General features: G+C 40.8%; 1 protein-coding gene across 10 annotated transcripts in view; it reads left to right on the forward strand.

Moving 5' to 3' along the window:
- SIPA1L1 (signal induced proliferation associated 1 like 1) overlaps positions 1 to 23731 on the forward strand; it is a 362769-nt gene that overhangs the window by 173281 nt on the left and 165757 nt on the right. For all 10 annotated transcript variants that reach the window (XM_042990031.1, XM_042990035.1, XM_042990026.1 and 7 more), the window contains one exon: positions 6162 to 6220. The gene's annotated coding sequence lies outside the window, so the exon portion shown is untranslated. The remainder of the gene's footprint in view (positions 1 to 6161; positions 6221 to 23731) is intronic.

Raw genomic sequence — 23731 nt, forward strand, 5'->3', positions numbered from 1 at the left:
CTATTTCATCTGTCAGGTTTGCTTCTTCAGTTTCAAAAACTGGAAGAAATTGTACTGGAAACAAATCTATTCAACAGTGTTTTTTTTTTTTAAGGTTTTTTTTTTTTTTTAACGTTTATTTATTTTTGAGACAGAGAGAGACAGAGCATGAACGGGGGAGGGGCAGAGAGAAAGGGAGACACAGAATCGGAAGCAGGCTCCAGGCTCTGAGCCATCGGCCCAGAGCCCGACGCGGGGCTCGAATTCACGGACCGTGAGATCGTGACTCGAGCTGAAGTCGGACGCTTAACCGACTGAGCCACCCAGGCGCCCCTATTCAACAGTGTTTTAAGAGCCCTAGTTAGCTTTTAAAATGTCATTATTGTTGTCCAAAGGGCACCTTCCAAATTGTGTTTCTAAGCTGCTCACAGGACTTTTATTCTGTGTATAGATTACTTAGCAGATTATATTAAAATGTGCGGCTTATTTCTACCAATTTCTTCATCCACCATCTGTTACTTTCCTCTCTCCCTCTGGATTGCATTCCCTTCCTGCCACTCCTGTGTGTTCTGTCTCACAGCTCATTCTCCACAGCTCATCTGGGACTCAGAACAAAGGTTTGGTTGCTGGGCAGACATCATACTAGCTGAAGAGGGGCTCTAGGATCATGCGTCTTGAGGGCTCAAGGCTTGCTGCTGCATCAGAGTGGTTCATGTCCAGGGAACCCAGGCTTTGAGAAAACATCCATTTATACTGTTACGGAAACTGGTCTGGATCACCCGGCAGAAAAACTGAGCGGCACTTGGAGATCTTGGAAGGAGGGAGGTTTATTTTACACAGGTGGGCCCAGAAGAAATCATTCTCCAGAGATCTGAGCCCAGAGCATCAACCGAGGGGACAATTTATAGTCTGTTACTTCCGCATCCCTCAGTAGTAGTAATTTGGCACCTGTGGCGAGCAGGGTAGGAAGGAAATCCCGGAAGGGGAGTCTTCTGACAAGAACTGGATTCCCTTATCAGTCCTGTGGGCCATCTTATAACAGATTTTTCCCTAACAACTCTACTGGCCTCTAGTATATACTACTGGCCTTTATTCATTTAAAAAATAAATAAATAAAAAGTAAAATATCTTATTTTACTTAAAAAAAAATTTTTTTTAATGTTTACTTTTGAGAGAGAGAGAGAGAGAGAGACAGACAGACAGCATGAGCAGGCAAGGGGCAGAGGGAGAGAAGGAGAAACAGAATCTGAAGCAGGCTCCAGACTCTGAGCTGTCAGTGCAGAGCCCAACCTGGGGCTTGAACCCACAAACCATGAGATCATGACTTGAGCTGAAGTCAGATGTTTAACTAACAGGCTCCTCAAAATATTTTACTTTTAAAATCACGTATAACACATATTAAGTAAATCTTAAGTGAGCACTTTGATGAATTTTCCCAAATTGAACATGATCATGAAACCACCGCGCAAATCAGGGAATCCAGTATTACTAGCCCACCAAAATTCCCAGTTCTACTCTGATAAGGTTTTGGGGTGATGATGGGTTCAGAGCTGATGGCCAAGAAAGAATTCTTGAGACGTCTTTGGTGCAAAGCAAGGTGATTTAATGAAAGCACGGGGACAGTACCTGTGGGTAGAAAGTGCTGCACTGGGGTTGTGAAGAGTGACTGGTGATATACTGGAGTTGGGGGAGGTAAAGTCAAGAGGAAGTTTCTTAAGGGAATTTTCATATGCTAATGAAGACTTACAGGATACTGGAGGCCTACGCGTTGTCAAGCTAAGGCTGTTTTTCCCTCTATCAAAGCATTAACGTTGCAGCAGTAGGGAGTTCTTGGATTTTAGGCTATTGATAAGATTGCCTTTTTTTTTTTTTTTTGTAATTGCGCTAAGATATTTGTAAACCAACAGAGACTCTTATCAGTTTAACCGTTAGTTTTCTGTCCTTTCCTTTGTTCTTGGGCAGCCAGGAGTGCCTGAGGAATGTCACATGTATCTCACCTGGGGGTGATGCTCTGCTAGCTTGTGCTTTGCTCCCAGCTTGCCTAATGCTCCCTCATCACACCCCTTTCTGATCTCTTCTTACTCCTCTTCCCACCTCAGAGGTAACTATTATCCTGACTTACATAGGTGTACCTGTTTTTGAACTTCATAAAATGTAATCATACACTGTATTCTCTCACCTGTCTGTCTTCTGTCTCAACATTACGTTTGTGAGATTCGTCTGTGTTGTTGCATTAGCGATGGTTCATATATATTTATTACTGTACAGTAGGCAAAGTACAGCCTGTGGCTGGTTGCTTGTTTTTGTAAGTAAAGTTTTATTGGAACATCGCCATACCCATTCATTTACCTGTTGCCTATCTGTGTAAATGCACTCCACATGCAAAGTTGAGTAGTTGAAGCAGGGCACCCAGACTGTTGGTCTCAAAAGCCAAAAATATTTACTATGTTGCCCTTGCAGAAAAAGCTGACTGACCTCTGCTGTATCATATTTTGTTGTGTGTAGACTCCACAATTTATTTGTTACTGAGTTTCGGTTATTACAATGAATGCTTCTTTGACTATTACTGTGTGTGTCTTTGAGGCTATGCGTCTGCATTCCCTGGGAGTGGAATTGTTGGGCCACATTGTATGTTTATCTTCTGCTTTATTAGATACCACTCAACAGTTTTCTAGTTCGCACCCCCACTAGCAGAGCAGGAGAGCTGAATTGCTCTATGTCCTAAGACTTGGTATGGCCATCTTGATCAGTATGTAATTTTATCTCATTGTGGCTTTAATATATATGGTAAATGGTAATGAATTAGGTTATGCACCTGCCTTTTCATATGCTTATTGACCATTTGGGTTATCTCCTTTAGGTGGCCTATCTTTTTATTATTTTATCAGAGTTCTTTATATATGCTGGATGAGTCCTTTAGTAGATACATGAATTGCAAATATCTTCTTCTCTTCTGAGACTTGTACCTTCATTCATTCATTCATCCATTTGCTTATTTAGTTTATTTTTTAGAGAGAGAGAGAGAGAGAGAGCACTAGTGAGCCAGCAGCAGAGAGAGAGGGAGAGTGTGGAACCCGAAGTGGGGCTTGAACTCATGAACCGTGAGATTATGACCTGAGCTGAAGTCCCATGCTTAACCAATTGTGCCACCAAGGTGCTGCCCCTGAGACTTGCACCTTTATTCTTTTTTTAAAAAAACCACAGTACTCATTTATTATTACCACTTTCCATGGGTCAGAAGCCCAGGCATGGCTTAGTTGGATCCTCTCCTTGGAGTCTGATGCTGCTGCAAAGTGTAAGCCGAGCTGTGTCCTCATCTGAAAGCTTGGCCAGGGAAGAATCTATTACCAGCCTCATTTGAGTTGTTGGCAGAAGTCATTTACTTGTGGCTGTTTGTGTGTGGGCCCAGCTTCTCAGTGGCCATCTGCTGGAGGCCACCCTTTGACCCTAGAGGCTACCTGTGGTTCTCTGCCTTCTGGCTCTCTCCAAAGGCAATTCCCAACATGGTTTTTTGCTTCCTCAAGGCCAAGAGAAGGATCCCTCACTGTCCAGTCTTCTGAGACAGTCTTTTATAGCATAATCATGGGAGTAACATCCCATCAATGTTGCCATATTTTGTTAGTTAGAAGCAAGTTACAGATCGCACCTACACTTAGGGATGGAGATTATACAAGGGTATGGATCATTGAAGGGTCAATTTAGGGTACATCCACTTCTTCCTTTCTGTCTGTCTCCTTATTTCCCTTCTCTCTACCCCTATTCCAAGACCAGCCAGAAATTCTGTCCTCCTTGTGTTTCTTTTTTTTTTTTTTTTCCTTTTCAGTGTTCTCTGTTTTTATTTAAATTTTTAAATATTTTATTTATTTATTTATTTATTTATTTATTTATGTATGTATGTTTAGTTTTCTTTTTCTTATTTTTTATATTTACATCCATATTACTTAGCTTATAGTCGATAATTTCAGGAATAGAATTCAGTGATTCATCACCTACATGAAACACCCAGTGCTCATCCCAACAAGTGCCCTCTTCAATGCTCCTTGCCCATTTAGCTTATCCCCCTGACCCACAACCCCTCCAGCAACCCTCAGTTTGTTCTCTGTATCTGTTTAAAAAACTTTTCAATGTTTATTTACTTTTGAGGGACAGAGAAAGACAGAGCATGAATGGGGGAGGGGCAGAGAGAAAGGGAGGCACAGAATCCGAAGCAGGCTCCAGGTTCTGAGCTGTCAGCAACAGAGCCTGATGCAGGGCTCGAACTCATGAACCCTAAGATCATGACCTGAGCCAAGTTTGGGTGCTTAACCAAATGAGCCACCCAGACGCCCCTGTTCTCTGTATTTAAGAGTCTCTTTCGTTTTGTCCCCCTCCCTGTTTTTATGTTATTTGTGCTTCCCTTCCCTTATGTTCATCTGTTTTGTATCTTAAATTCCACATGAATGAAGTCATATATTTGTCTTTCTCTGACTAATTTCACTTAGCATAATACCCTCCAGTTCCATCCACGTAGTTGCAAGTGGCAAGATTTCATTCTTTCTGATTGCCGAGTAATACTTCATTGTATATATATGCCACATCTTCTTTATCCATTCATCCATCGATGGACATTTGGGCTCTTTCCATACTTTGGCTACTGTTGATAGCACTGCTATACACATTGGGGTTCATTTCTATATCCTTTGGATACATGCCTAGTAGTGCAATTGCTATTGTCATAGGATAGTTCTATTTTCAATTTCCCTCATGAGGAGCCTTCATACTGTTTCACAGAGTGGCTGCACCAGTTGGCATTCCCTTGCACCTTTTCTTTTAATGGTGTTTTTATTTCTATGAACCTGAAGGTGATCATAATATGCCACCCCAAAATATGCTACTTTGGCGCAAGGATTATCTTGAGTGAAGGAAACTGAGCAACAGCAGATGCAGGAAGAGTTTTCTGTCGTTCCCCTGACAATGGGGCATAAATTTCCATTTGTCAAGGTGCATCCCGTCTCTGTACCTGGAAGAGGAGAACCCTTCTTACCACTGGAGAAACTTCAGTCTGTATAATCTTACTAAACAGTCCTATCTACCATACATTTCCTGGTCATCTTTCCAGTTATCATCCTTAGGAGCCCAATCCCCCTTTCCCTGTTTAGTCACTTCTCCACAATTTATTGCCCGTTGTTCAAATGGTATTTAAGCCCCTGAGTCAGACTGCTTCTTTGGGTTTTAACTTTTTTTCTGTGACATCCCCATGCGTGTAGAAATATTAACATAAACCTTTTCTCCTGTTAATTTGTCCTTGTTAGTTTAATTAGCAGGCCTCTAGAAACTGAACATGAGAGGGTAGAGAAAAAAATTCCTCCCTACAAACTAGATGCCAACAACATGGCTGAATCTTACATACACTGAGGAAGGTGACATTCGACTTGGTATTTGTAGCTATCCTCAGCCCTGTCAGGGCACAGCATCCCGAGGAAACCTCACAGCAGAGATCGACTTTTATGTTTTTAAGTTCTTCTCAATTAAGAGTGTGCTTTGCTGTATTGTTATTTGTCCTGAGGTCTGAATAGAGAAAAAGTTCTCATCTTTCATTTTCAAATATTCACAGCCTTTCCAGGGTTGTAGAGTCCCTAGTTGTGTGGGTGTGTTTCTTTAGCGTTCTGTGGTATGCTGAATATTCAAAGTGTTAATAAAGACGCAGTATCAGATATTTGAATCCACTTTGTATATTTTTTCTGAGAACTCTTCCTTCGTATCTCTGAGTTTAGAAATTTAGAAATTAATGGAAGCTGATTTATCTAACTTTAATTTGCAGTAATGTGAGTAGTGTTTTCTAAGGGGTGGACTACATGATTTTTGAGATCCTTTTAATAATTCCGTTTTTGTTTCAGTTTTACAAATAGCAGTCCAAGGCAATATTAGTTGATTAAAATGTATTTAGCTTGTTTGACGATAGATGCAGATGATTTGAACTTGAAAATATTGAGAGATACTCTAATATTACAGATGTTTTCTCTGACTTCTAATTTAAATGCAGCTGCCTACTTGCAAAGGCTGGTTTGTCTCTTTCAGAAAAACGATGAAACTTTTTTTTTTTGCAACTATTTTCTTTTAGTGAAATTTCTTTTGTACTTAGCTGTTGTTTTCCTGTTTTTGAACTGTTTTCTAACTATTTTATATTTTTCTTTTCTTTTCAGGTTATTCATTATTAATGTGAATGATGTTTAAATTTCTGCAGCCGTGACACAAGAATATAGTAAGTGCTATCCTGTACTTCCTATGACCTACCTGCTTTAAAATGAGTTGACTTTGTGTCTTTAAGTTGGAGCAGTGGAAATACAGAAACGTTTTTTTTAAATCTACTTTCCTCAAAGGGATCAATTCATTTGGTCGTCTGCTTTTTGAGTCTATAGCCATGTATATAAATTCCTAACGACAGTGATTAATTTCATCTTCAGATGAACACAGTATTGTTCAGGCTGTTCCCAGTAAACATCAGCAGAGCAGACATTAGGGTTGGATCCGTATCCTGCATCCCATTTATCTCCCATGTAGGAGCTCCAGGGTAGGCCCCATTAGAGGCAGTCCCATCCCTGCTTTGTCCACGAGTGACTCCTCAGCCAGTGTTGGCTGTCACCTGGAGGGAAGGATGGTTTCAGGAACGGCCCAGTAATCCTGCCCTGGCAGAGGAGACTCCTGGGCAGGTCTGCCAGGAACTTCTGGCAGAAGTCGTCTCATACTTAAAACAGGGCTAGAGGAAGAGCCTGTCGCTCTCTCTCTCTCTTCCTCTGGATGTTGTTATGTGCTGGCATGAGATCTGCTGTGGCTGCAGCCTGAGCAAGAAGCCACACAGGGTGGAGGACAGAGAAGCAAGCCCCGAGGCCTCCAGAAGTCCAGGCCTTTGAGCCAGTGCATTTCCTTTTTGTTTAAGCCAGTTTACGTTGGGAGCCAAAACATCCTAAGTGATTCACTTAAACTCCATTTTATTTTTAGTAATCCATTAGTTTCTCCCTGGGGAATGTGGGAGTAATTGCAAAGCAAGGCAAAATAATACCATTAAATTAAACTGGCAGGGCGTGCTGGTGTTGACTGGCATCCTCGGGCGGCACCCTCTTCCCTCTCAACAGTTAACAGATAGAGTGATTTAGTATTCAAAGACAGGAGAATAAAATCTATCGCTTTCACTGTCTCTTTTCCCTCCGGAAGGTTTTGCCTTGTAATCAACCCACTTGGGCTGTGAGCTCTGAAGAGGGTCTTGGTCTGCCCGCCTGAAACCAGCTCCTTGTGTAGGTTTATACTTGGCGGTGTGGACCTGCTCTGTGTGTCTTACAACCATCTGTGGTCAAATTTCTGATTCCTTGTTTGAAAAGTTGATACTGGGGCGCCTGGGTGGCTCAGTCAGTTGGGCGTCCAACTTCAGCTCAGGTCATGATCTCATAGTCTGTGAGTTCGAGCCCCGCGTCGGGCTCTGTGCTGACAGCTCGGAATCTGGAGCCTGCTTCGGATTCTGTGTCTCCCTCTCTCTCTGCCCCTCCCCTGCTCATGCTCTGTCTCTCTCTGTCTGAAAAATGAATAAAAACATAAAAAAAAAAGTTGATGTCAATATTTCAGATATAAAAACAATAGCATCAGGAATAATACAACAAATACCCATATGTACTTTCCTACAATACCCTGGAGAAATGGAATATTTGCCAATTCTGTGGTGCAGTTAAACATCCAGGGTAATGCACCCTAACAGCAGTGCCTTTCTCTACCTCCAAGGAACCATTGTCCTGATTTTATTCTTTCTTTTTCTCATGCATTTTTGTCTGTGCCTTTATCACATTTGTGTAGTACAACTTTTTGTATGCTTTTAAACTTCAGGTAAATGTAGATACTGTATGCATTTGTTCTTTAAAATCACAGAGGAGTTGAGAGTAAATTCAGGATCGTGGCAAGAGGCTACAGATTTGTTCTGAGACACTTGTCAAAAGATCTTTTATTACTAGATGTCCTAGTGATCTATAATAAATCAGAGACTTTAGGGGTGCCTGGATGGCTCAGTCGGTTAAGCGTCTGACTCTCGATTTTGGCTCAGGTCATGATGTCACGGTTTGTGAGTTCGAGCCCTGCGTGGGGCTCTGCGCTGACAGTGGGGAGCCTGCTTGGGGTTCTCTCTCTCCCTTTCTCTCTGCCCCTCCTCGGCTCACTGGCTCGCTCCCTCGCTCTCTCAAAATGAACGTTTAAAAAAAAATGTGTTAGACTTTAAATTGTGGAGTTTAATCAACATGTAGACAGCTTTTGATCTTGGTTTCTGTAATTTGGGGTTGGGTTTGCTGGTGAGTTCCTTTTCTTCACCTGCTTCTGCACCCCTGTGCCCCTCCGGCACGTGTGGGACCAACTGGGTCATGACTGGGCTTTTCAGAGTATATTGGTTGCTTCTTTATTTAAGTAGCTCTAATCCTCCCGCGGTCCGAGTGCGTGCTTTTGGCCACCTTAGGTAAATGTGCATTTTCCTGCCATCGTGCCTGCTGAGTTTACTTCTGTGCTTTCTAAACTGTTGGTTCATTTGTTGTACTGGTGGCAGCAGTTCTGGGAGAGGCACCCACACCTATGAACAGGTTGGGAAGCACGGTATGTACTTTGGAACATAGTACCGCAGTCACTTGTTCTGTCTCGTTCTTTCCTTTGGTGTCCCAACTGGAGTCTTGGAGATCATTTTGTAGCATGCTTGTCTGAAATACATCTTCGGTCATTTAACTTCTGCAGTCAAATAACTCTTTCTTTTGCTCTTGGAGAATTCATATTACCCCTTATTCTTGTTTGGAATGTGGCCTCCACAGAACTGAATGGTCACTTCCATTCAGAGATCATTAATCCTTTCAATTTGAGGGCATAATTACTGATAAAGTGTCAGAGGAAGATTTATGACCATCAGAAGAGAATTTCTCCCCCCTCCTCCACCCCAGGATGTTATTTTTGTTTAAATGTTTAACATGTGGGGGGAAAAAAAAGTAAGCTCAAAAGATATTTTCTCCTTAATTCATGTACGTTGTATACATGTTACAGAAAGGAAAACAGTAACATCTTTTGTTGAAATAAAATCGGAGGTTTGTGTGCTAGGTGCCGTGCATTTTTCTGTTGCAAAAGAATGGGTCCTTATATTAGTTTTATTTAAATGTAACTATCTATAGCTTTTTTTTTCCCTCCAGTGTGGGCCCAGGATCTTAAATTAAAATGTTGCCAATGTGAGAAGATTATAGCCATCAATGGAAACACCCAATCAATGAGGGCCCTTGTAAAAAGAGCTACTCTTTTACTGGAAGACCAGATTTCAAGATAGTGCGCCATATTGAATGTTATGCCAAATATAAACACAATAAATGTGAGATATTTAAAATATAATCTTATAGTATGTTTTTAAAAATGTTTATTTAGTTTTGAGAGAGAGAGCAGGGAAGGGGCAGAGAGAGAGAGGGAGACAGAGAATCCCAAGCAGGCTCTGCACTGTTGGTGCAGAGCCCAGTGCGGGGCTTGAACCCGGGAACTCTGAGATCATGCCCTGAGTCGAAACCAGGAGTCTAACGCTTTAATTGACTGAGCCACCCGGGCGCCCCCGATAGTATGCTTTATATGCATTTTCTTATTTTAAGAATTTAGTGCTACAGTTGCTTTTTAAGGGAAGAAGCCTGTTGAAATTTTTCTTTGAGAAATCAGTACTGTGAACTGATGTTTTTGGTCGTGTGTGTGTGTGTGTGTATGTAATGACACCTTATTTGTTTTTTTTTTATATAAAGGGATTTGTAGACTTGGCTTGATTTTATACCTCAAAATGAAATGGTGCCTTTGTGGGGGATGGTCCACGGGGCTGAGAGAACTGCTAGACAATGACTCAGACGTGTAATTGGGTCTTGCTCTCCGCACCCTTGTTGACTTGAAAGCACTGGCCATAGACCATTTAGTCTGGGAAAGCAATACATGAATCATCTAAATTGGCACAAATTATTTGGAATGCTACTAAATGTTTTCTGCTCTTTATTCTGATTGAGGGAATGAGAAAGGGAGACTTGTTCTTTGAGTTTGAAAGTCCTCTAGAGGATACATATACATTTATGGAAGCAGATTTCTTTCCTAGATAGAATGGAAGGCAGTTGAATATTTGACATTTGTATGACAGTTTCAATTTTGTGGGTTTGTTTTAGAATATTCCTCCAAGCTCTATATATCCTTACCTTTATGAAGAAGGTGGTGAACTGTTGCCTGTTAGAAAGGGGAATCCGGGGTGCTGTCTTGCTGTAACCCCCACAGCACAACTGGGGTAAGGGGAGAATCCTACAAGTTTATGTTGTGTTTATTTTGTTTCCTCCTAACTTGTCCCACTCATCAATATCTCGCATATTTAGGATGGAATTTTGTTCTCCTTTTCTTCCCTTTCTCAAAATGAAGGGTCAGTAGACTTGTTGAGACCTATTAGGCATCTGGCAATGGAAGTGGGTGAAAACCATTTTTTTTATCTTCACTAGATAATAAGTGTACTTTGTTTCAGTGTATTTTATAGCAAAAACTTTAAAATAATCATATTCGTTCTAAAGTAGAGGACATTTATGAGTCATTTAGGTTAAAGATAAAATGAAGACTTTCTTTATATAGAAAGTAAGCCTTTAATTAGTTCTTTTTGTTGTTGGGGGTGGGAGTTTCTCTGACGATGCATTAGGGGTCTTGCCCAGCACTTTCTGTCTTATGTATCTGCTCTGAAGAGAAAAAAGAAGCAGATTTTTCTAATCTATAGCAAAAAGACAAGATTTTTGACTTGTAATGTGCGTTGACTTTGATACATGGATAAATCTTCATTTTTGTTTTAGAATATATGTGAGTGGGCATCTCATAAGAATGCATCTTTTGACAGGAAGTAGAAGAAAGCCATAGCTCACCATGTAATTTTGTATTTTGCAGGCGTAACTACTGTTTTGTGTCTGTGGCCAGTGTGTACAAGCATGTGAGTCAGATTGTTTTTGTTCATCTAGGGCATTGCTCTCTGTTAGACATTGCCACATTCATTTTGGGGTTGTTGAAAATCAGGTGTTCAAATTATAAAATTATTGTCAGCACTTCTACTGAATTAAGTTGATAGATTTTAGAATGAGTTTCCAAGAAACTGGTAAAGTATTTCATGAATCCCCTTGACAAAATTATGTATTATGTGGTTAGTGAAGTTTTTTCCCTAATACAAATCACAGAAACCTTTGTATAGCAATTTAGGTTATGTTTATGAAGAGTGCCCCTTCTAAGAACTGTGATTCTGTATGTCGCAGGGACTTGTTTATGACCCAATTAACCTTTCACGTCATCTCTTTTTACAATTAGGAGCCGAGAGACCATGCCTCAGTACCAAATACAAATCAGCCAACCCTATTGCCTTTGGTTTGCATATTGTATAAATAATTGGGTCATTAGCCAATACCTAAACAGAGGGGCATGAAAAGTATATCTCTGGTGGGAATTTAACATCACTTGATGGCTTCTAGATTACTTTGTGTAAATTATTTCTTCCATGGCAGTCAATACCTCTTGTTTAATGGGTGCAGTGATTTGTAAGACCTCAGTCAGGAATTCCAAAGTTCTTAATGAGTGTAAAACTGCCTAAAGGAGTTGTATGTTTGATTCTGTCCTATCTCCCTCAGGAGCAAATGCCTTCTAACTTGGTGCAAACGAACCTCAGTTTTCTGAGTGAATGCTAATCCCTGATGAAAACTTCCCATCTCTCTCTCTCTCTCTCTTTTTTTTCTTCTCAGATCAATTAAATAGAATTAGTCTGCTCTGTGGGGTTAGGGGCCCCTTGTCTAATCTGGAGAGCTCTGCTAACCCGTGTGGAAAGGTAGACCAGCTGTTTCTATTTCTGTCTGGATATTTGACCCCATCCCTAAAATTTGATAATGTGCCCACTGTACTTCATGAAGGCCTCAGGTAAAGAGGGAGTTGCCAGAAGGTAGCCACACTCTGCAAGCGAACGGAGCTTATTGCTTGTAAAGATGTAGGCCAGGGCCCAACTTTAATTGCTGCTATAATTTGATTTTTTCATTGTATTTCGATGATGTTTTGGAATAACATCCTTTCAGTTGTATTTGTCCAAAGCATCAAAAAATCTTTCTTTCCTTCTTTCTCTCTTTCTCTCTTTCTCTCTTTCTCTCTTTCTCTCTTTCTCTCTTTCTCTCTTTCTCTCTTTCTCTCTTTCTCTCTCTCTCTCTATGTATTTAAGTCATCTCTATGCCCAGGGTGAGGCTTGAACTCACGACCCTGAGATCAAGAGTCACATGCTCCTCCTACTGAGCCAGCCTGGCGCCCCAAGAAAATCTCTTTTAATTCTGTCTCCCAGCACATTAAAAAAAAAAATACCGTTAAGACTCTTTTTTTTTTTTTTTTAATATTTTAACATTTATTTATTTTTGAGACACAGAGAGACAGAGCATGAATGGGGGAGGGTCAGAGAGAGAGGAAGACACAGAAGCCGAAACAGGCTCCAGGCTCTGAGCAGTCAGCACAGAGCCTGACGTGGGGCTTGAACTCACGGACCGTGAGATCATGACCTGAGCGAAGTCGGACGCTTAACCGACTGAGCCACCCAGGCGCCCCAAGACTCTTAAATATAGAGCACAAACCGAGGGTCTCTGGAGGGGTTGTGGGTGGGAGGATGGGCTAAATGGGCAAGGGGCATTAAGGAGGACATCCGTTGGGATGAGCACTGTGTTGTATGTAGGGCATGAATCACTGGAATCTACTCCTGAAATCATTATTGTGCTATATGTTAACTGGGATGTAAATTAAAAAAAAGAATACCTTTCATAAAAATAATACATACTTGCGAAAATGTAAAAAACAGATAAACATAAAGATGAAAATGAGAACCACCTAGAATTTTACTATCTAGAAGTAGCTGTTATTGACATTGGCGAATAATGTGCTCTCCTAGAACACAGAGTACACCATTAAAGCGGGGATAAAACCCTTATTGATGAAGGACTGACGGAAGGTTGTGGCACGCAGACACTCTTGCATACCTATATATTGTATGTGTCAAATCTATTGTCATCTAAACTGCAGCAAGTATTTATTTCTACAGGTTGTCACCATTTTGTCATAGGATACGGAGACAGCCTCTTTAAAGAGAAGCTGGAACAGCCCTACTGGTTACCTTTCATTACCATTGATTTTTAGGGAGAGATTTTCATGAGCAGGGCGTGCTTTTCTCTGTAGGCGGGAGTTTTTGTGTTGTTGTTTTTTTCTAAGTGAAGGAGTATTTGAAATAAGCTGCTACATAGAAAGAGTAGAAGAATGGTATGCTTTTAAAAGAAATATATTCTGCCCCCCTGATGGAAAGGAGAGAAAAGTTGAACAACCAAAGGCTGTGTGTGGTAATGCCTCAAAGATAACTGAATGTCATAGTCTGTCCTGGGCTTTCTTTGTTTCATGTGGCGTATCTGTCTCCTGGCACATCCTGAGTGCTGTGCCTCTTCTCTCTGCCCCCTCCCCTGTCCCGTGACAGCTTCACACAGCTTAGCAGCTCCACATTGCAGAAGTTTGGAGTTCTGCACTGACTCAGACCTTTGATTGTCCCACTTCCTGCTTCAGTTTACGATAACTTGGGTTATTGTCTGGTTTTCAGATCATCGCACCACAAAAACTCCAGCAACAGACATCTCCCTGGATCTGAAAGTATTTGTCCTCTGTGGTGTCGTGATAGTTTCTGAGCATTTGCTTGCTGGCCTCGTTGTCTGAGGCTCAAAATAACTTGGTATGCCACAGCCCTCTCAGCGTCCAATGGGCTGCTTCAAGCGTCCTTAACTGAGGCATTCTCCATGAGCAGTGATGTGCTTCAACCCGTTGGCCAGTAACGACCCCCACAGTTTCTTGTCCTGAAGCCACTGTGGTGTAAACAGAGCAAGTGATGAGAGCTTTGTCCTCTAGCCTCTCTTCCAAGTAAAGAGTGTAGGAGTTGTTTGAAAGGAAGTCTGCGTTTTGTGGTATCATTCAGTTTTGGCGTTGTGTCTGTTTAAATTTTAGCCTGGAATTCTTCGGGAGACTCCACCCTGGAAGAAAGTGAGGATTTTAAAAAGAATGTTAATGCCGAAGCTGCTCATGTTCGTAAAAACATAGGACCCTCGTTGAATATTCTTTGTTACACAGCAGCAGCTTACTGGGTTTCACTTTTGCCATTGTGGTGCCTTCCACTGAGAGACTGGTTGGAATTTTATTAGGCAAATATTGCCAAGTTTTTGATTATTTGATAAGTTTGTGTTACTAGAAAGCACTCAAACTTTGATTTGTTGGTCTCACAATGTGTTTTTAGTTGTAAGCATCAAATTGAGATCTTTGTATTTCAGTGGTTGAAGAGAGCAGATTTTAATTTGTTGCCAAGAGTCATTAATAAGTAATAATTTATTTTGCTACCTGCTTTACCTGTGAAACATTTGGATTTTACACGATGATGTTCAATATTTCTGAACCTTATCTTTTTATCTACAATGTTGGGATAGACAAAGACAGCTTGGTGGATTTTTTTGTTTTTAGGCAAGATTACAATTAATCTCTTTTTGGAAGGGATTTGGATAAGTCATTTTCAGTGGGTCTCCCAGTCCTCCTCTCGGTGCCTTACAGAGGGCTGCCTTTTTCCTTCTCCACCTTTCTCTTTTAACTTCTTTCTCCTTTTCCGATGAGGTGGGGTGGGGGGAGAGGGTAGCAGTAGACAGGTTTGACTTCTCTAAGTGGGGGGTGAGCATAAAACTGAGTTCAGGTAAAGAATGAAGTGCTGGACCTGAGCTGGGAAAAAAGTTAAAGAGGAAAGAGCTTAGGTGAGAAATGTGTGGTCTTCAAAAGTAAAACACTAAGGGGAAATTGGGAAATTGCTTACTCTGCCATTACTCTGTCAACTGTTTTTTTCTGTGACTTCAGCTGCACCAGATAGCCACTGTCTCCCGACCAAAGTCTGGGGACCACTTTTGAACAATAGTTAACTTGTCAATGTTCTCTTCCTCCCCATAGTAGATGCTCAGTTAACAGAAAGTGTGACTGACTTACTGACTTAACCACAGGAAAAAAGACAGGCTTACTTGTTCCTTAAAATAGCCAGCCCAGGGGCGCCTGGGTGGCTCAGTCGGTTAAGCGGCCGACTTCGGCTCAGGTCACGATCTCGCGGTCCGTGAGTTCGAGCTCCACGTCGGGCTCTGGGCTGACGGCTCAGAGCCTGGAGCCTACTTCCGATTCTGTGTCTCCCTCTCTCTCTGCCCCTCCCTGTTCATGTTCTGTCTCTCTCTGTCTCAAAAATAAATTAAAAAAACGTTAAAAAAAAAAAATAGCCAGCCCAGTTTGCTATCAGATGAGTCCCTCCTTCATTAATTTTGTGAGGAGGATAGGATAATAGGTGGAACACTTAAAAAAAAAAAATTATACACTAGGTCTCTCTTATTTTCTCTAGGGGAATGAAAAGTATGAGAAGCTATTCAGGTTTCAAGATAAGAGGGCACACTGTTGTCTAGCTCCCGGAGAGGTGATTTCCAACCATTCTTACATTTCATTTCTGGCCCGTCAATTGGTTGAATTAAAATTGTATCCTGAAATGTTGTCACATTCTTTGAGATTCTTGGAGTCCCCTAGAGGTGGTGTGAAACCACAGCTCAGAATCACTCCTTGGGGATATAATCCCTTGTCCAGAAAGGCAGTTTAATCTCTCAGGTCTGGAGGAATGTGATCTGGATGCTTGAATATTTCTCTTCTGCCTTTTCTAGTTTGTTACTTCAGATCTCTGTCCTTATCACCACGACTTTAAACTTGATTGTCAAGTTCTCTTTCTTCTTAATGGTATAAAATAGAGGCAGAGTCATGGTACTTTTTGGAAGAATTTGTGTCTGTCTTCTGCTATTTCTGGATACAAAAGGCAAAGTAGACCCATTCTTACAGGTTTCAGTGCTTAAAAAACAGGGACAACAAAGATGAAGGAGAAAGGAGGGAAGGAATTGGGGGAGGGAGGAAGGAAGAAAGGGCCAGCAAGAAGGCAAGAGTCTGGTTTCTTTCCTTTTTCTTTTTTTTTCCTTTTGAGAGAGAGAGGCGAGGGAGGGGCACAGAGAGAGTTGGAGAGAGAGAGACTCGTAATCAGGCTCCATGCTGTCAGCGCAGAGACTGACGTGGGGCTTGGACTCAGGAACCCTGAGATCATGAACAGAGCTGAAACTAACAGTGACACTTGAACGCTTGAGCCAGCCGGTGCCCCAAGAGTCTGGTTTCTTAAGCAGTTGCTGTTTTTCTTTTACAGACCCCCCCCACCCCCCACCCCTTTTTTTTTTGACATGTTTATTGAATGTAGTGTACCATTCACTGCAGTCATGGGGGTTTCAAATCTGGGAGAACACTGTTATCTATAAAATAGTTTCTTAGTTACTGTTTCTCAGATGTTTTTTAGCACAAGAGAAGACAGTTAGTTCAGATTATTTCAAATTTGTTAGCCGTTTTCCTCCAACGGCACAGGACAACATTGTTTTTCTGTGACCTTTAAAAAGGCCACGGGGTCTGTTAGATGCTGGGATGCTCCCTGTAACCCTGTCTAGATTCGGCCCACATTCCCAAATGAGATAATGAATACAAAAATGCTCTCTAGTAAACTGTAAAGTATCATAAGTAGAAGTATTACAAATAGTATCGTCTGTAGTCTTTACTATTATTCTCTGCTAGAGTGGGTGACTCTCAATACTCTGTTTAGTTCATGACCTCCATGTGAGAACTGACTGCTTTCGACAATCCTGTTTCCAGGGAATAGCTGTTTCTTGATTATGCCATTTTTTTATCTGCTTGGACCTTTTGCAGAAGTAAATGATTTGCATACTGAACAAAAGGTGTAGCATATATTGCATTAAAATGTGTTTCTGACATTTCATAATATTTACAAATACAGGGATCACTGCCCCTCATATACGGCAATTATTGTGCATTGGCAATGACCCTAAAGTTCCTGGCCACGTGAAAAATACCTTGCTTTTGTAATTACTATTTCAGAGTCTCAGCCACACTGCTTGTTCAGCAGGGGGACTGCTTCTCTGGCAGATGGGCTTGTAGCCTCTGTTGAGCTTCTATGTAGAATATTCCTGTTTTGATTTAACTCTTCACCCTCAGGCTTTTTAATTTGTACATATCCATGTGAAAGACTGTTCCCAGAGATGTGTGGCCTGGTCTACAGCAGGTATAACTTGCAAGGAGAATTAGGAGGGGGAGAAAGACATTTCCTTCCTCTCTCTCCCAGAGTGCCTGGAGAGCAGAACCATTTTTGTCTGTTTCAAGTCCTCAAGCCCCTATGGGGGAAGAGATGCTGCTCCTGCAGATACAGTCCCAACAAGTGCCTCCTTCAGTGGGACGATGCCATGTCACATTTGCGAGCAGGACTGAGCATGCTTCTGCACTGGCAGCGGCTGCCTCATCAGAAATGCTTCCTTGGATTTCACAGCAAACCTGTACTGACTCTGCGGGAGCTCTAAAACCCTGTCCTGGAGATCTGACATTCGTGGTAGCTTGCTGATAGTTTACACGGACAAGCCACTTGGACTTATTTCAGAACACTGCTTGCTTGCTATCAGCGGCTTGTTCCTCTGAAGGGAGGAGATGGGCTAGTTATTGCACGTATTCTAAGACTGCCTGATTAGAGGGACATTTCTTGCTTACGTTGTATTTTCTTTCCCTTCCAATATACAGACCTTCCTCAACTTCGGATGGGTTTTATCCCAAGAAACCCATCCTAAGTTGAAAAGAGTGTAAGTCAAAAGTGCATTTGATACACCTAGCCTACTGAACATCAGAGCTCAGCCTAGCCAACCTTACGTGTGCTCAGAACACTTGCATTAGCCTCAAGTTGGACGAAATCATCCCACATAAAGCCTGTTAACCAGAAAGTGTTTAATATCTCGTGCAGATTGTTAAACAGTGTACCGAGAGTGAAAAACAATGGCTGTCAGTGTCCTTGTTGCTTACCCTTTGGATCGCGTGGCAGACCAGGAGCCGCAGCTGGCTGTCCCTGCCCAGCATCGCGAGCGAGGATCTTAACACGCATCACTAGTGGGGAAAAAGACCAAAATTCAAAATTCCAAGTACACTTTCTGTTGCTTCCACACGGTCGTAAAGTCGGAAAATCATTAAGTTGGACCATCATCCTAAGTTGGGGACTATCGAAATCAAATCAAATATATCGAAATCAAATTCTATGAATGCTGTGATAAAGTGGAGTCCTAGAATTTGCTTTTAGGAATTTTGGATTGTTTAAAGCTCAGTATTGTAGCTAGGCTAGCAAAAAAGTTCTCCGTTATCTTGGACGTGATGTCTTGGCTGAATAAGAAAAAGAAGGGTAAGTAAGGTTGCAGTGGAAACACTTGGTTTACCTGATGAAAACATTTGAACTCTTATTAGCACAGAAGTCTCCTCCTTCAAAAGAGATGATATTTAAACTTAATTATTTAGGCATTTTAAGTTGTTTGAAATCAGGGCAAAATCAAGAGTATCCAAGCCTACAGCGAAAAGAAAGTCCCAAGTTGTAGCTTCCACATCAATCAGACTTATTTACACTGCAAGGAAGAAATTTCCTGTCTCCACCTCTAGTAAGTATATATAATCCTCTACTGCATCTGAGGTGAATGAGCTCTTCTACTGGGCCATTTATTAAATGTTAAGTTCAATCCATTGGTGAGTAAATGAACCTAGAGACCATGGTCCATATTTAGAGTGTTTGGCTAACCTAAGAATTCTCAACGTTTGTTAGTCTGTGATCTCTCCACTTTAAGGAAATACAGGCCTAACTGCATAGTTATTTGTTAAAAGTAGCAAAACAAATCACTTACAGGGCAGGAAACAGATGGGTCGTTGCATACTTCTTTCTCTAAAAGATAATCTATGTTGACACCCTGTGTATTTCATTCAAACAAGAGGTTCCAGTCCTTTGCCAGATTCTCTCTTACTGCTTCAGGCGAGCAGGATAGCCGCTGGAAGAGCATTCCTCAAGGTTCTCCTTTCCATACCTTTTCTATCGGATGGCACAGAGGGATTCTGTACACCTGGGACCAGCAGTGGTTGCCTGACTCCTGGGGTAGGAGAGACAGAGGAGCCAAAGGCAGCTTCAGGGCTGGCCTCCTTCCCAGCACCCCACCTCCTTCATTTTTCCATTCTCCATGCTTCCCTCCCTGCTCTGTGACATCCTGCTCCTCTCCACAGGTGACCTCTTCACCCCCTCCATCCCATGGTCCGCTTGCCTTCGAGATGTTGATTCTTAGTCGTGTCATTCTGTCTCTCCCTTCTCATCCCTTCTTTGCTGTGAACAGCCTTCAGCTCTTTCTCTGTCCAGCACAGATCTTCCCACCTGTCTCGGGTCTCTCTCATGCTGTCCTGTCTCCAACATGGGGAAGACAAGCATGGGGGAGGGGAGGGTTACCTCATCACTCTCTTATACCTTTTGCCCTTAAGTTTTTTGTTTTTTATTTTTTGAGATATGATATACATGCAATAAAACGCATCAATCTTAAGTGTTAAGGTTTAGGTTGTTTCTAGTTTGGGCTGCTATGAATAAGGCTGCTGTAAGCAACCTTAGGAAGTCATTTTGTGGACATATATTTTCATTTCTCTTGAAAAAATACCTAGGAGTAGAATTGTTAGATCATAGAGTACATGTATGTGTTTTACTGTATAAGAAACTACCAAACTCTTTCTCCAAAGTGGTTGTGCCATTTTCTACCAGCAATTTATGAGGTTCTAGTTGCTTCACATTCTTATCAGCATTTGGTGTTGTCAGGTTTTGTTTTGTTTTGTTTTGTTTTGTTTTTAATTTTAGCCCTTTCTGGTGGGGTAAGAGTGAAACGGTGTCTCGCTATGATTTTAGTTTGTTTTTTACTGAAGTCTTAATGATTTGGGGCATCTTTATATATCTTTTTCATGTGCTTCTTGGCCATTTATATATCTTTTTTTTTTTGGCAGAGTATCTGTTTTGAAGTCTTGATTGTTTTTCCAAATTATTATTGAATAATCTTTTAATTCTTGATATATAAGATCTCAAATATACATTAAAATATATATTTTATATTTAAGATATATATTTAAACACAGACACATACATGGTGCCTCTTGATGAGAAGGTTTTGTTTTAAACTTAGGCTTGGTCAGCGCTTTACTGTATGTTATCTAAGAAATCCCTGCCTGGCGTGCCTGGGTGGCTCAGTCGGTTGAGTGTCTGACTTTGGCTCAGGTCATGATCTGGCGGTTCTAGCCCCACGTCAGGCTCTGTGCTGACAGCTCAGAGCTTGGAGCCTGTTTCGGATTCTGTGTCTCCCTCTCTCTCTGCCTCTCCCCCACTTGCTCTCTCTCTCTCTCTCTCTCAAAAATAAATAAATGTTAAAAAAAACTTTTAAAGAGTAAAATAAAATTCTAAAAAAAAAAAGAAAAAAAAGAAATCCCTGCCTGTCCAGTTTTGGGAATATATTTTCCAATGTTTACTTAAAGGTACTTTATGGTTTCATCTTTTACATTTAGCTTGATAACCTAACTTTAATTCTGTGTGTGTGTGTGAAATAAGGCAATTATTGAGGTGACTTTTTTTTCATATGCATGTCTAGTACCATTTATTAAAAGACATTTTTATTAACTGAGCTGGTGTCTTGGTTGAAAAGCAGTTGACCGTATATTTATGAGTTCATTCCTGGACTCTCTTCTGTCCCATTGGTCTGTTGTCTGTTCTTATGCCAATTTTATGCTGCTGTCTTGAGTACTAGAGCTTTATAATTTTGAAAACAAATAATGAAGTCTTCCAGCTTTGTTCTTATTTTTATAATTGTTTTGACTATTACAGATTCTTTGCATTTTCATGTAAATTTTAGAATCATCTTGCCTTTTTTATCCCCCCATAAAAATACTAGATTTGTAATCTCTGTGCCCAACGTGAGGCTCAAATTCATGACCCTGAGATCAAGAGTCACATGCTGTACCATTTGAGCCAGCTAGGCTCCCCTATAAAGCTTGCTAGATTTTGATTGGGATTTCATTGAACCTAATTTTCAACTTGTGGAGAATAGACATTTGGGTAATGCTCAGTCTTCTCGTCCACAAACCTCTCCACTTAATTTCTCTCAGCAACATTTGGTAGTTTTCAGTATAGAGGTTTCTCACATCTGTTAGGTGTGTGAGATTTTTTTATGCTTCTGTAAATGATCTTTTAAAATTTCATTTCTGATTGTTTACTTACTATTTGTATACTGACCTGCAAACCTCCTAAATCACTTGCTAGTTTTAATAGTATGTGTGTGTGTGTGTGTGTGTGTGTGTGTGTGTGTGTGTGTGTGTGTGTTATGGGATTATTGGTTAACATAGATCATGTAGATGTTTAAATAATGATAGTTGTACTTCTTCCTTTCCCATCTTTATACCTTTTTGAAGATTCATACTATTCACCAAGATTTGTTTTTCTTGGCCTTAGTGAACTAGCTTAGAACTTCCAGTATAAGACTAACCAGAAGGGATGAGACTGAAATCTTTGCCTTATTTGTGATTTCAGGAAAAAAGTATTCAGTGTTTCCCTGCTCCGTTTATACCTAGTTTTTTTACACAGTGGCTTTTGCTCTTAACTCCTGTAATTCTTTAATCTCCTTACTTCCAAGTATACAGAGCTAAGCCAACTGTTCCTGGGCTTTCCTTTGTTTGTGACATTTGTGCTACATTATCCTCATTCTTCTCTTTGTTTTCTGCCTCATCTCCCTGAAAGTTACCTCCTCCTTCTCTTTTTCTTCTTCATTCTCTCACCTCCATGGAAATACCTTCTTCTCTTTCACTGGCTTTATTACTATTATTCATTCCTTCTTCTTTTTGTTTAAGTTTATTTATTTTGTGAGAGAGGGACAGAGAGAGAGAGGGAGAGAGAGAATCCCCAGCAGGCTCCCATCTATCAGCACAGAGCCCGATGTGGGGCTTGATCTCACAAACCGTGAGATCGTGACCTGAGCTGAAATCAGGAGTAGGATACTTACCCAACTGAGCCACACAGGCTCCCCTGTTCATTTACTCTTATAGCACGTATTTATGGATCAGGCGCTCTGTGGTCAAGTGTGCTGGTATCTGGCACTGTACAGGTTGATAAGGCCTGGTCTCTGCCCCAAAGAGCTCACCCCAAAGCATGGGAAGTGCTTTGAAAGAGCGGATGGCTCCTTGGAATCCCTTGGCGGGGGTGGACATCTCACCTGGTCTAGGGGGCAGAGGGAAAGCCTTCTGGGCAGGGGCCTGCACTGCCTCTGCCCTCTGCATGTGCAGTTACCCAAGATCAGAGGTGGCGCTCCTTTTATTCCTCTGCATGTGGTCATACCTGTTCTCAGTCATTTCCAAGCCATCCCTGAGCAGTTGCCACATCCAGCCAGAAACACAGGTGTTGGGATCACTGTGGTGCTTAGCCCTTTGTGTCCTCTGTGGTTTTCTGTGAAGAGCTAGCCTAATAGTTCTTTAGCACTTGATGGTAGTAACTTGTTTGTCTTTTCAGGGACTCTGCAGAATTTTATATGCATCAGAAATGACGTTTTTGAATAAACGAGCTCCTTGAAAACTATTGTTTTTTTCTTTGTGTCCTGCATTTTATTACTAGATAGATTTTTAAATTAGTTGAATTGTGAAAATGACTTGGGAACATATTAATTTTCCAAGATAATTTTTGTGTTGGAATGTTCCCGTGAGGGCTCTTTTCCCTCCAAGCTGCTGGACAGTAGGAAGTAGCTTTCTGGCTTTCTGGCTTGTTGCTGTTGAAGAGCAGACTCTCAAGATTTCTGCCTAGGGTTTTCATTCTGTTTCTTTATCTAAACAATGTCTTTTTCTTTTTCTTTGCTTGTCAGAATGCATCTCTTATTAAAAAGCTCTGCTTATTTTTGTAAAGCCATAATGATGCCACAGAACGCATTTCTTAAAGTAGGTACCAACTAAGGATTAATGTATTTTCAGATCATTCAATTATAAAGCTATGAACAGTGTCTTAATGCTAATGGAATAGATACGTGAAGGGTTGTTTAGTAATTTCACTGGAATGAAGGTGAAGCAATTAAATGCATTAAATATATACAAATTGAATTATATATTTCTTGTTTCAGGCAAATGTATGCTACCTAGTATCCATTAAATGTGTCTGCATAGCTTTACTGTGCTGAAAAATGATGTGAGTCTGTAAACCTAATTATGTAATGAGAAGTCTGTTATCAGCATTTTATTCACTGAGTTTTTATCATTTACCAAATTTACATTACTTTGAAAGGTAAAGAACTTACCTTTTATTACCAATGGATTTTTTATTTCTATCCTTACAGAGAGGAGTGTAGTGATTATTGAAGGTATTTATGTATCAGATAAAAATCGATGTGTGTGTGTGTATGTTTTATTGTCATTTTTTAATGCCCTAAAAATTCAGTTATTAGCATATAGTCAACAGGAGAAATCAGTGTTTTAAATATAATGTACACTAGGATGTAAGCATTTGTAATATTCTTACTTAAAAATAAAATAAATATGGTTTTCAGTATAAAAGTGAAATGAAAAGACATGATTATATATACACCTGCTTACACTGTTGGACCAGGAGCAGTTTTTGAGCCTTACTCCCCAGACTTTGTATTATTACCATTTTTGTTTTTAAACTCAAGTTTGTTTGTTTGTTTGTTTTCCCTTAATATATGATTACAAATGCTTTACCTTTATTATAGCTAATAAGAGTTCATAGTGATTCAGGATCAGTGTTTTTCAGTGCTGA

Source organism: Panthera tigris, chromosome B3 (assembly GCF_018350195.1).
Source record: "Panthera tigris isolate Pti1 chromosome B3, P.tigris_Pti1_mat1.1, whole genome shotgun sequence".
Classification (NCBI taxonomy): Eukaryota; Metazoa; Chordata; class Mammalia; order Carnivora; family Felidae; genus Panthera; species Panthera tigris.